The sequence below is a fragment of the Mesoplodon densirostris genome, chromosome 10 (genome assembly GCF_025265405.1).
Source record: "Mesoplodon densirostris isolate mMesDen1 chromosome 10, mMesDen1 primary haplotype, whole genome shotgun sequence".
Classification (NCBI taxonomy): domain Eukaryota; kingdom Metazoa; phylum Chordata; class Mammalia; order Artiodactyla; family Ziphiidae; genus Mesoplodon; species Mesoplodon densirostris.
Window position 1 is genome coordinate 14681961 of NC_082670.1, and position 13870 is coordinate 14695830.

The following is a 13870-nucleotide window of genomic DNA, read 5'->3' on the forward strand; positions in this document are numbered from 1 at the left end:
ATCCATCTCTAATTTGGGAGAGGGGGGCTGGGTACAGTGTACTTCATGGATGACACATGACAAGGTAGGGCTCCTTAGCCCCTCCATGTCTTCAGGGGTCTGGGATGGAAACTGTGTTTAGGATGGGAGATTCTCAGTGTGTTGGGGAATCCAGGTGGGGCAAAGAACCCCCAACAGCTGAGGGCCTCTCTCTTCCTCTCATGATCTCACTGGGGCTGGTGGTCCAGGGGGCTCTTACTCCTCAGAGGCCACATGGACTATAAGTCCTACCACTCTGTTGCTGTAGCCAAATTCATTGTCATACCAGGAAATGAGCTTGACAAAGCAGTCATTGAGGGCAATGCCAACCCCGGCACTGAAGGTGGGAGAGCGGGTGTCGCTGTTAAAGATGCAGGAGCCAACCTGGTCCTCAGTGTAACCCAGGGTGCTCTTTAGGGGGACCTCTGATGTTTGCTTCACCACCTTCTTGATGTCATTTTGGGCTGCTTTTCCCTAGATGGCAGGTCTGATCCATGACCAACATGTTGGGGGTGGAGACACAGACGACCAGCCTGTGAACCTCCCCCATTCAGCCCCTGGATGACCTTGCCCACAGCCTGGGCAGTGCCAGTAGGAGCAGGGCAGCCCCACAGACATCACACCACGGCTGCCCAGAGGGGACGTACGTGGTCTTCTGGGTGGAATTGATGGCACAGATGGTGTTCACGAGTTCTGGTTTTCCTTAACCCTAGGGCAGTGGTTCTCAACTAGAGATGATCTGGGGCCCTGGAGGACACTTGGCAAAATTTGGAGACATTTTTGATCGTCACAAGTTGGGGATGGGTGCTACTGACAGCTAGCAGGTAGAGGTCAGTATGCAGTACACATCCTAAAATGCTCAAGACAGCCCCCCTTCCCCCAGCCCTCAGTCCCCACAAAGAGAGCCCAACAAGTCAATAGTGCCAAGGTTAAGAAACCCTACCCTGGGGCATAGTCCTTAAGATTCTCAACTGAAAACGGGAGTATTAACCATGGCTCCTCCTCTTTGGCAGGTCTTGAACTGCAGTTTTTGTCTCCCCAGTGCTGTAAGCCTGCCAATCCTTGGTTTGCCCTTATAGCCTCGCAATAGCTACCTTCTGCTTGGTGGTTTTGCCTCTCGTCCTGCGTATACACAGTTCACGAATCAGCATATGTTTTCAGTGGAAAAAACCAGTGTTGAATGTTGGTATCACCTATGCAGGATCTTGGCCCCTGAATGCCTGCCCGCTTTGGTTGGCTTCTGATACCTTAAAAAAGCTGTTGTTGGTTTGCTTATTTATCCATTTTGGTTGTCGTTATTATTGGTTTGCATTTTATCCAGCTTTTATATTTATTCTTGTTGGCATGGTTATTAGGATCCAAGCTACTCTGTCATAACCAGAATTGTAAGTCTGCTATGCATACATGTAACTGAGTCAGTTTAACTTCATTTTGAAAGTCTTTCAGCTAACAAAATCTCCAATGATTATTCTGATCACCAGTTATTTGAATAAAAACATGTTTAGGTTTTATTTTCTGCCCAGATACATGATAGGTGAAAATATTTAAATGATAATATACCTTTCAAATATTTGCTCAGTGTAGAAAATTTAGAAAAAAAACAGAAAGGGTAAAGAAGAAATGTTTAAAATATATGTTTTCCATCACCCAAAACAGCCATCAACAAAGTTTGCTGTTGTTCATTTCAGTGTTTCCTCTGGACATTCCTAACAATGTTTTATTCAGGACGAACTCATAGGCCTTTATTAACTTATTTTGCATTTTTAAACAGTTTTATTGAAGTATAAGTTATGTACCATAATATTCACTCGCTTTAAGTGTGCAATTCAATGATTTTTAGTAAATTTACAGAGTTGTACAACCATCGCCACAATCCAATTTTAGAACATTTCCATCCCACCAAAAGGAATGTCCATTTACAGTAACTCCTTGTTTTAGTAGGTTGGCATTTCTCCCCTGGTTTAGCCTGGAACTTCTGATCAACTCTGGTTTTCTGTTTCTCATGAGCTCCTACAGAGGTGCTAAGGGAAGGCAAGGAAGAGGTGGGCGTCTTCTGGGAGGGAAAGGCCAGGGACAGACCTGTGTCTGACAGCCAGTGTGGCAGCCATGGAGATGCACTGGTCAGGTCTCCCTTTGGGAGAACGCATGGTGGGGAGCGTGGGTGGCTGAAAGCCCACAGCTGTGCAAGGTCCCCTGGGCTCCTTCAGCCAATGACTGAGCATGTGGGGGTGATAGAGCCAGGGGATGCAGGACTTCTCTAAGGCAGCATCTGCTGCCAACCCAATCGGAAAATGGGCAGAAGACCTAAATAGACACTCCTCCAAAGAAGATATACAGATGGCCAACAGGCACATGAAAAGATGCTCAACATCACTAACTATTAGAGAAATGCAAATCGAAACTACAATGAAGTACCACCTCATACCAGTCAGAATGGCCATCATTTAAAAGTCTACAAATAATAAATGCTGGCGAGGGTGTGGAGAAAAGGGAACCCTCTTACACTGTTGGTGGGAATGTAAACTGGTGCAGCCACTATGGAGAACAGTATGGAGGTTCCTCAAAAAACTAACAGTAGAGTTGCCATATGATCCAGCAATCCCACTCCTGGGCATATATCCAGACAAAACTATAATTCGAAAAGATACATGCACCCCTATGTTCATAGCAGCACTCTTCACAATAGTCAAGACAGGGAAAAAACCTAAATGTCCATCAACAGATGAATGGATAAAGAAGATGTGGTGTTTATATACAATGGAATACTACTCAGCCATAAAAAAAGAATGAAATAATGCCATTTGCAGCAACATGGATGGATGTAGAGATTATCATACTAAGTGAAGTAAGTCAAAAAGAGAAAGACAAATACCATATGATATCACTTATATGTGGAATCTAAAATATGACCCAAATGAACCTATCTGTGAAACAGAAACAGACTCACAGACATAGAGAACAGACTTGTGGTTGCCAAGGGGGAGGGGGGTGGGGAAGGGATGGACTGGGAGTTTGGGGTTAGCAGATGCAAACTATTACATATAGAAGGGCTAAACAACAAGGTCCTACTATATAGCACAGGGAACTACATTCAATGTCCTGGGATGAACCATAATAGAAAAGAATATAAAAAAGAATGTATATACACGTATAACTGAGTCACTTTGCCGTACAGCAGAAAGTAAAACAACATTGTAAATCAACTATACCTCAATTTTTTAAAAAATAGGAGGGATATTGTAACATGGAAAGCAGTATGTGACAAGAAAGAAATAAGACTTTTCCTATCGGTGGCCCCTCAAACTAGAGCAGATGACCCCTTGGGTCAGTAGTACTTCAAGTGTGGCTGATGTGAGGAAAGCCACAGACCCATCCCTTTAAGACTCACACTAAATTCCATCACTAGCATGGGAACAGTCCTCTCCAGCCAATATGGCAGATGCAAAGTTTAAAAAGCTTGGGTTGGCAAGAATGTGAGTGAAAAATAAATTCCAGCAGAGTTCTGGTGATTGTGTCATTTGTTGACTGACATCTGAAAATCCCTGGCAGTGTTTTAGGGCATATTTTACTTTAACAAGTAGGGAAGATGCTTTAATTGGTGTCCTTTATTTATAATTTTTGTCATTCATGTCTGTGGAAAATTCCAACATTTTCCACGTTACATCATTTCTGGACATTTGGCAGCATACCAGACCAGCAACTGTTTCAATAGAGAGAAATCTCTTCTCTCACTCAGCAAACATATTTTATTGCTTGGAAGATTGCTCTCCATAAATACTACCTGATAAATCTTAATATGATTTTATAGATTATAGCTATCCCTCTCATATCTGGTTTTTCTATCATCCCATTTTTAAGGGTTAGTCAACATTTAATGAGTGCTCATGGATGTCAAATTCCATATGAAACGGGACTGGGTTTGCTCAAGGATGATAAGAAACAGATGTGGTCTTTGTACACAGAATGTGTTATTTTTATTTTTTGAAATCAGAATTTTAAAATTAACTTTACCAGGGTGACCTATTTATTTTTTAATTTATTTTCTATTTATTTATTTTACTTTCTATTTATTTTTTATTGTGCTAAAATATTATATAACATAAATTTGCCATTTTAACCATTTTAAAGCATGCAGTAGCATTAATTATATTGACAGTGTTGTCCAATCATCACCACCATCTATTCCAAAAGCTTTTCATCACCCCAAGCAGAAACTCTGTAATCATTAAACAATAACTTCCCATTTCCCAGGCAGCCACCATTCTACTTTCCGCCTCTATGAATTTGCCTAGTCTAAGTATTTCATATAAGTGGAATCCTAAAATATTTGTCCTTTTGCTTCTGGCTTATTTCACTTAGCATAATGTTTTCAAGGTTCATCCATTTATGATACATGTTGGATCATATATCAGCACTTCATTTCTTTTTATGGCTGAATAATATTCCATTGTATGTATATACCATATTTTGCTTACCCATTCATCTGTTGATGGACATTTAGGTTCTTGACATCTTTTGACTATTGTGAATAATGTTGCAATGAACACTGGCATAGAAGTGTCTGTTTGACTCCCTCCTTTCGATTCTTTACGGTATATGCCTAGAAGTGAAATTGCTGGGTCTTATGGCAATTCTGTGTTTAGCTTTTGAGAAACCATCGAACTGTTTTCCTCAGAAGCTGTACCATTTTACATTCTTACCAGCAATGTACAAGGGTCCCAATTTCTCCACATCCTCACCCATGCTTGTTATTTTCTGTTGTTGCTATCATTGCCATCCTAGTGAGTGTGAAATAGTATCTCATTGTGGTTTTTTTTTTTTTTTTTTTTTTTTTTTTTGCGGTATGTGGGCCTCTCACTGTTGTGGCCTCTCCCGTTGCGGAGCACAGGCTCCGGATGCGCAGGCCCAGCGGCCATGGCTCACGGGCCCAGCCGCTCCGCGGCATATGGGATCCTCCCAGACCGGGGCACGAACCCGTATCCCCTGCATCGGCAGGCGGACTCTTAACCACTGCGCCACCAGGGAGGCCCCCTCATTGTGGTTTTGATTTGCATTTCCTTAATGGCTGGTGACGCTGAACATATTTTCATGTGCTTATTAGCCACTTATATAGCTTCTTTGGAGAAATGTCTATTCAAATCCTTTGCTCATTTTTTAATTGGGTGTTTTATTCTTGGGTAGTAAGAGTTCATTCTACATTCTGGATACTAGACATCTACCAGATACATGACTTGTAAAAATTTTCTTCAGTTCTGTATGTTTTCTTTTAAATTTCTTGATAATGTCCTTTTATGCATAAACGTCTTTAATTTTGGTGAAGTCCAATTTATCTATTTTTTTCTTCTGTTGTTTGTGTATTTGATGTGATATCTAAGAACCCACTGCCTGAGAACCGACTGAATAGCACATGGAACTCTACTCGATGCTCTGTGGTGACCTAAATGGGAAGGAAATCCAAGGAAGAGGGGATATATGTATATGTGTGGCCGATTCACTTTGCTGTACAGCAGAAACTAACATAACATTGTAAAGCAACTATACTCAAAAAAAAAAAAAAAAAAAAAAAAAGAATCCATTGCCAAATCTGAGGTAATGGAGATTTACTCCTATGTTTTATTTGAAGAGTTTTATAGTTTTAGATCTTCCATTTAGGCCATTCATCTATTTTGAGTTAATTTTTTTACATGGTATGAGATAGGAGTCCAGCTCTACTCTTTCACACATGGATATCCATTTGTTGAAGAGCCTATTTTTCTCCCATTGAATGGTCTTCACATTCTTGTTGAAAACCACTTGGCCACAGATGTATACATTTATTTTTGGACTCTCAGTTTTATGCCATTTGTCTATGTGTCTGTCCTTATGCTAGTACTGCATTGCTTTGGATATTGTAGCCTTGTAGTGAGTTTTGAAATCAAGAAGTGTGAGTCCCCTGACTTCGTTCTTTTTCAATATTGTTTTGGCTATTTGAGATCCTTTGCACTTCCATATGAATTTGAGGATTGGCTTTTCAATTTCTGCAAAAAAAAAAAAAAAAAAGCCACTGGCATTTTGATCAGGATTGCACGGACTCTGTCAATTTGGGAAGTATTGACATCTTAACAATGTAAGTCCTCCAACCCATGAACACAGCATGTCTTTCCATTTATTTAGGTGTTCTTTCACTTCTTTGAGCAATATTTTGTAGTTTTCAGAGCACAAGTCTTACATCTTCTTGGTTAACTTCACTCCTAAGCATTTTATTCTTTCTGATGCTGTTGTAAATAGAAGTTTAAAAATTCAGCCTTTTTGAGTGGACAGTCTGATGAATTTATAAACAGTAAATTTATACTGTTATGCAAGGCTCATCACAATCTAGTTTTAGAATACATGCATCACTCCAAAAAGTTCCCTTCTGTGTATCTGCAGTCAATCCTTGCTCTCACCTCCTTATCCCAGGCAACCTGTGATCTGTTCTCTGTCTCTATAGTTTTTTATGTTTTAGACATATCATATAAGTACGTGCTTATATTTATATAAAATGCAATTATAAACAATGCATCATCTGCCTCTCTGTTCCCTTTTTCTCTCTCTTTCACCCAGGACAAAAAACCATCCAGCTTAGGACTCAAAATGAAAAGCTGCTCAACATCACTAATCATTACAGAAATGCAAATCAAAACTACAATGAGGAATCACCTCACACCAGTTAGAATAGGCATCATCAGAAAATCTACAAACAAGCAATGCTGGAGAGGGTGTGGAGAAAAGGGAACCCTCTTGTACTGTTGGTGGGAATGTAAATTGATACAGCCACTATGGAGAACAGTATGGAGGTTCCTTAAAAAACTAAAAATAGAATTACCATATGATCCAGCAATCCCACTACTGGGCATATACCCAGAGAAAACCATAATTCAAAAAGACACATGCACCCCAATGTTCATTGCAGCACTATTTACAATAGCCAGGTCATGGAAGCAACCTAAATGCCCACCGACAGACGAATGGATAAAGAAGTTGTGGTACATATATACAATGGAATATTACTCAGCCATAAAAAAGGAACGAAATTGGGTCATTTGTAGAGATGTGGATGGATCTAGAGACTGTCCTACAGAGTGAAGTAAGTCAGAAAGAGAAAAACAAATATCATATATTAACGCACGTATGTGGAACCTAGAAAAATGGTACAGATGAACTGGTTTGCAGGGCAGAAGTTGAGACACAGATGTAGAGAATAAACATATGGACACCAAGGGGGGAAAACAGTGGTGGGGTGGGGATGGCGGTGTGCTGAATTGGGCGATTGGGATTGACATGTATACACTGATGTGTATAAAATTGATGACTGATAAGAACCTGCAGTATAAAAAACCAACCAACCAAACAAAAACAACAACTAATACTAAACTTTCTTTGGGTTATTTGTATGGAAATATGTTAATATAAATGTTTCAGACATTACATGAAATTTCTAAAAATCTTTAAAAAAGGCGGGGGGGGGCTTCCCTGATGGCGCAGTGGTTGAGAGTCCGCCTGCCGATGCAGGGGACATGGGTTCGTGCCCTGGTCCGGGAGGATCCCGCATGCCGCGGAGCGGCTGGGCCCGTGAGCCATGGCCGCTGAGCCTGCGCGTTCAGAGCCTGTGCTCCGCAACGGGAGAGGCCACACAGTGAGAGGCCCGCGAACCGCAAAAACAAAAAAACAAAAAAACCCCACTGCTCCTCAATAGTGCCAACAGTGATGGCACTAGGCAAAAGTAATGAAAAGACAGAATTTTACCTTTAATACGACTCCAGTGACTCTGCTCTCATATAAGGAAGAGGCAGACCTAATGTCTTAAAGCAAAGAAATGGCTCTAATAATGGGCAGACAGTTGGCAGCATTCAGACATGTTGGTGTATCTCTATTTTCACGCCATGCAAGTAGCCACCATTTTGGCTATGATGAGAAGCATCCCTGGGTTACTCTTCTTACTAAATAGTAGGTTCTGGTTACTAGTTGCACAATGGACTTTTGAATAGCTGGAAAGAAAGGTCTCTCTACAGCTTCACAGGAGGGAAGACTGCTGGATGTTGCACAAACTTTTCTGAATCAGAATCCACAGGTTCCCACTTTAATGTTTTCCAATGTTGATTTTTAAACGGCACAGCAGTTTGTGTTACCAGTACAAATAGTCCATTTCAATTAGGGAACCCAAGGTGGTTGTTAGGCAAGGGGATTTTCCCCATAGTAGTATATTACTGTCATATATTCTCTGTGCTTGTAGAAGTTGCTCAGAAAATGGTGCAGAGTGGTGGTGACGAAGATTTACTTCATGTTTAGCAATAGTTTGTTACATGGAGGAATTTCAGATTTCAAAGAGTTTGTTACATAAGAATTTCAAATTGTTTCATGCACAGTAAATCTTCCAAATAATCCTCTGTGGAAGCAAAAACAAAAAACAAAAAACAACAGACATCCTGGCCTGTCCAAATGACCTCATCTGTTATAGCATCGACTAGTTACCAAATAAGAAAATCCTGGCTCATCCTTATGTCAGAGGAAGATATCAATAGCCAGGCTAACCAGAGCAGCTCTGAGTGGGTTAGTTCTTGAGAAAACACCAATGGATGTGTCTTCCAGGTATCTGAGGCTGGTGATTATGTGCTGAGTTTCTATTGGACAAATCTACTGCAAAGAGAGACTCAGAAGGACTGAGGACTGTTATGGGTTCTTTCACTGCATTGAAAACCCCAAATTACAGACATTGTCCAGCCACTGTTTAGAATCCATTAGAAACTGCTGTATGTGGCTAGCTCATTAGAATAAAGTCATGCTGGGAGTGAGGTTCAAAAACTGCAATTGTGTGAAATGTGAGGTTGCATTATTGTAAAGTGAATGAAATGAAAATAGCAGCTGGGCAGAGGATGAGAGCCAATCACTAGCTGCCAATACTGGATTTAAATACAGCTCCACAGTCCAAACCTAAACCCTCAGGATGATGGCCCAGGCATCATAGTAACTACAGTTTCCTGCACTCCCCTTTCCCCTGGAGCCTTTGTTGATCTTCCCTTTGAATTCCCAAGACACCATATTTTGTGTGTTTTCTCAACAGTTCTCCTAAGGAGGTCCAATCCATTGCTAATAATGACTCAAAGTGCTTTCATTGGCTCAGATAAAAAGCTCAGTTACTTTAACCTACTTCTTCCTGCCAAATACAAAGGCAATGCAAGGCTCAGATGTTACTAGGAGTTGCTAAGCACTTTGCTATTCAAAAGAATAAGAAGACCAGGTTTCTAAGAAGACATCAAATCCTCTTAACCTGAGGTTTATAAATTGTTCAAAGGGTGGGAGATGGGGTTGTACTTTTCATTGGGATGAGGGACTGAGAACCTGGAAGTTTGAATTGTCTGAAATTAACTGGGTAAATATTGATCCAGAATTCATTTGAGTTGTTGCTGTATCCTTGTCAGCTCTCAAGGATACAACAAATATTTACTAAGGACCTGTTATTTGCCAGGCTCTGTTCTAGGTGCTGAGGATACAACAGTGAACAAAATGGACAGAAGATCCCTGCTTCTCTTTCATTCTGGTGGGAGAAGACACACAATAAACAAAACAAATAAATGAAATATAAGTGGTACATGGTACTAAGGAGGAAACTAAAACAGGGGAGGGACAGAGAGTTCTAGGTGAGGAGGGATAATCAATGGCTATGATTTTAAATAGAGTGGCCAACAAATCCAAAACAATTAAGAAAATGGTAATAGGAACATACATATCGATAACTACCTTAAATGTAAATGGAATAATGCTCCAACCAAATGACATAGACTGGCTGAATGGATACAAAAACAAGACCCGTATATATGCTGTCTACAAGAGACCCACTTCAGACCTAGGGACATATACAGACTGAAAGTGAGGGGATGGAAAAAGATATTCCATGCAAATGGAAATCAAAAGAAAGCTGGAGTAGCAATTCTCATATCAGAAAAAATAGACTTTAAAATAAGGAATGTTACAAGAGACAAAGAAGGACATTACATACTAATCAAGGGATCAATCCAAGACACAACTGTAAATATTTATGCACCCAACATAGGAGCACCTCAATACATAAGGCAAATGCTAACAGCCATAAAAGGGGAAATCGACAGTAACACAATCATAGTAGGGGACTTTAACACCCCACTTTCACCAATGGACAGATCATCCAAAATGAAAATAAATAAGCAAACACAAACTTTAAATGATACATTAAACAAGATGGACTTAATTGATATTTATAGGACATTGCATCCAAAAACAACAGAATACACATTCTTCTCAAGTGCTCATGGAGCATTCTCCAGGATAGATCATATCTTGGGTCACAAATCAAGCCTTGGTAAATTTAAGAAAATTGAAATTGTATCAAGTATCTTTTCTGACCACAGCGCTATGAGACTAGATATCAATTACAGGGAAAAAAAACTGTAAAAAATACAAACACATGGAGGCTAAACAATACACTACTAAATAACCAAGAGATCACTGAAGAAATCAAAGAGGAAATCAAAAAATATCTAGAAACAAATGACAAGGAAAACACTGCTTTACTATGACACTTGAGGGCTGCGTACCCGCAGCTCTGACCTGAATTTATCCAAACTCTCGAGGGAAGTGAACTCAGTGTGATGACTGACAGTGGCGGTGGCCAGTACAGGAGTACGATCGCAGTCCCCCCTTCCTGGGAAGGGCACGTAGCAGGACATCACCCCTCTTCCAGTTCCCGTTAAACAAAACAGCTATAATCCCATCCCTCCCCCTCCCCCTCGAGGTATTTGTGAATGGGCCAGTGCCCAACGTGGGTCCCCCAACGAGGGAGGGGGAAAGCAAGTGATGGGTGGAGGGCAGAGGGGCTCCCCTCAGCACCTGGCCCCATGGGGCTGTGAGGGGCTATTTTAAATGGAATGCTCAGTGATGTACTTCTTTAGCTCAACAACTCTTGTTGAGTTCTTACTATGGGCAAGGCACTGTGCTAGGTTCTGAAGCATTTTCTACACAATCCCTGCCCTCAAGACACTTAAAATCCATAGTAGATAGAATTCTATGGTGGCCTCTAAGACTCCTTCCCCTGGTACACAGACCCTGTATAATCCCCGAGACTTGTGACTATGATATGATAATCACTCCTTTGATTAGGTCGTGTTATATGGCACAGCTGACTAAGAAAGGGAGATTACCTGGGGGAGCCTGACTGAATCATGTGAGCCTTAAAAGGGACTATGCTCACCCTGAAGAACAGACTGGAAGCATGAGAGGGATTCAATGCCAGGAAGGTTCTCTGCTGCTGGTTTTGAAGATGGAGATGGACACGGGGAAATGGCTTCTAGGAATTGAGAGGGACCTGAGGTCAACAACCACCAAGCAGACAGAGACCTCAGTCCTACAACTGCAAGGAACTGAATTATGTCAACAACTTGAATGGGCTTCAATACAGATTCTTTCTCAGTCACATCTTCAAATCAAGCCCAGCAGACATCATAATTTCAGCCTTGCCGGAGCCTGAGCTGAGAACTTGGCCATGTTGTGCCTGGTTTTCATACTTACAGAACTGTGATATAATAAACCAGTATTATTTTAAATAGCTACATTTGTGGTAACCTGTTATTAAGACATAAAAACGAATATAGACTCTAATAAGACTTCTGGTTTCTGGTCCAGCATATAAGAAGCGGGAAGTCACCCCTCTATCCTAACAAGTAAAAAGCTGAACAAACTTGAAAATCAACTCTTTAAATCTGTAAGAGAAGTAAGGTCACAGGACAAACTGCTGCCCCCAGAATTAGATAGATTGACAGGCAAATACAAAGAATCACAACTTACTGGAGCAGAAACCTTCGCGGGAACCAGGGCTGGTGTAGGGAACTTGAGCTGTAATTGACAAATTGCTGGAGGTTCCATGTGGACAAGACTAAGAGGCAAAAACTCCAGTGGGGGCTTCTGTGGTGGCGCAGTGGTTGAGAGTCCGCCTGCCGATGCAGCGGACACGGGTTCGTGCCCCGGTCCAGGAGGATCTCACATGCCGCGGAGCGGCTGGGCAGGTGAGCCATGGCCGCTGAGCCTGCGCGTCCGGAGCCTGTGCTCCACAACGGGAGAGGCCACAGCAGTGAGAGGCCCGCGTACCGCAAAAAAACAAACAAACAAACAAAAAACTTCAGTGGGACCCAGTCATTGGGGGACTACCCATCCTTGCGAGTTTTACCTCCAGGATCTCTACCACATCCTCACAGTGAATTTCAGAGAAAAATCCCCTCATGCTTCCAGCAGGAGGAGAAAAAAGGAACCATTTTGAAATACACCTGAGCATTCTGTTCTTAACAAGCTCTGCTCTCAGGAGAAACTATTTTTTTTTTTTTTTTTTTTTTTTTTTTTGTGGTATGCGGGCCTCTCACTGGTGTGGCCTCTCCCGCTGCGGAGCACAGGCTCCGGACGCACAGGCCCAGCGGCCATGGCTCACGGGCCCAGCCGCTCCGCAGCATATGGGATCCTCCCAGACCGGGGCACGAACCCGTATCCCCTGCATCGGCAGGCGGACTCTCAACCACTGCGCCACCAGGGAGGCCCATCAGGAGAAACTATTTAACCAGAGCTAATCTGCTGGGGTTTTATCAAAGCCTAACTGATTGGTGGAGGGAAATACTTAACCAGCTGCCTCTAGCCTTCCACGTGGGAGAAGAGATACCCAACTCCAGCCCACTCTAGCCATCCTGCCCACCTGAAGAGTAGGGGGTAACTGAGAAGCATTGTGAAGTTCACAGTCCAGAGGCATAGGCTCACTAAATGAGCAAGCCCTGGCAGTTCAGTGGTTAAGACTCCATGCTTCCACTGCAGGGGCTGTGGGTTCGACCCCTGGTCAGGGAATTAAGATCCCACATGCTGTGTGGTATAGCCAAAAAACCAAAGAAAGACCAAGTCCTAATCATAGGACTATAAAAAAAAAAAATGCTTCCCTTTCCCTCACCCCTTATCACCACATCACTGAAGGCCTATTTACAGGAGTTTTTTTTTTTTTTAACTCAGTACATCCTATCCAGCATTCACCAAAAAATTATAAGGCAGACTAAAAGGAAAAAAACACTGAAGAGACAGAGAAAGCATCAGATCAGGCTGAGATATGGCAGAGATATTGGAATTATCAGACCAGGAATTTTAACTAAGTATGATTAATATGCTAATGGGCCTAATGGAAGAAATAGACATCATGCAAGAACAGGTGGGTAATGTAAGCAGAGAGACGGAAATTCTAAGAAAGAACCAAAAAGAAATGCTATAGATAAAAACAAACAAACAAAAAAAGCCATTGTAACAGAAATGAAGCATGCCTTTGATAGCCTTATTAGTAAACTGGATGTGGCTGAGGAAAAAAATCTCTGAGCTTGAGGGTATCTCAATAAAAACATCCAATACTGAAAAGCAAACAGAAAAAAAGGACTGAAGAAAGAAAAACAGAACAGAATATCCGAGAACTGAGACAGCTACAAAATGTGTAACATATGTATGTGTAAAATGGAAATACTGGAAGGAGAAGAGGGAGAGAAAGGGACAGAGGAAATATTTGAAAGAATAATGATAAGAATTTCCCCCAAATTAATGCCAGACACCTAACCATAGATCCAGGAAGCTCCGAGAACATCAAGCAGGATAAATACCCCCCAAATTACATTGAGATATACCATTTTCAAACTACAGAAAATCAAAGATAAAGAAAAAATTCTGAAAGAAGCCAGAGGGAGAAAAAAAACAGTTTATCTAAGGAGAAGCAAAGATAAAAATTACATCTGACTTCTCCTCAGAAGCTGTGCAAGCCTTCCATTTAGGATCCGTGTCCTGAATATCTACT

At 41.5% G+C, this 13870-nt stretch overlaps 1 pseudogene; it reads right to left on the reverse strand.

The window, feature by feature from the left end:
* Positions 1–234: 234 nt before the first annotated feature.
* LOC132497833 (glyceraldehyde-3-phosphate dehydrogenase-like) overlaps positions 235–13870 on the reverse strand; it is a 31426-nt pseudogene continuing 17790 nt past the window's right edge.